The sequence below is a fragment of the Frankliniella occidentalis genome, unplaced genomic scaffold (assembly GCF_000697945.3).
Source record: "Frankliniella occidentalis isolate FOCC.00 unplaced genomic scaffold, Focc_3.1 Scaffold87, whole genome shotgun sequence".
Lineage (NCBI taxonomy): Eukaryota > Metazoa > Arthropoda > Insecta > Thysanoptera > Thripidae > Frankliniella > Frankliniella occidentalis.
This window is the reverse complement of record NW_026267216.1, coordinates 890364-890650: the sequence shown is the minus strand read 5'-3', so window position 1 is coordinate 890650 and position 287 is coordinate 890364.

Genomic DNA, 287 nt, shown 5'->3' with positions numbered 1-287 from the left:
GAGATGCCGACGTTCGGCTTGGCGGGCTGGACGGCCCAGCCAACCGGGGATGTCGTGAGGACGGCACCCCCGTCCGTCCAGCTATTAAGGGGGGGAGGGGGTTGCACAGGACCTCTCGTCCTGCGGCAACTACCCCCAATCCAGACGGAGACTACTACAGATTAGTTTTTCCTTTTTAGCCCGCCCTTCTGATTTTAAAAAAGCATTAAAGCGGGCTTATGCAACCGCTCTCGTGTCTGTCCGTCTGTCGTCCGTGTAAGAGGAAGGAGATGAGCTAGAGGTCTACA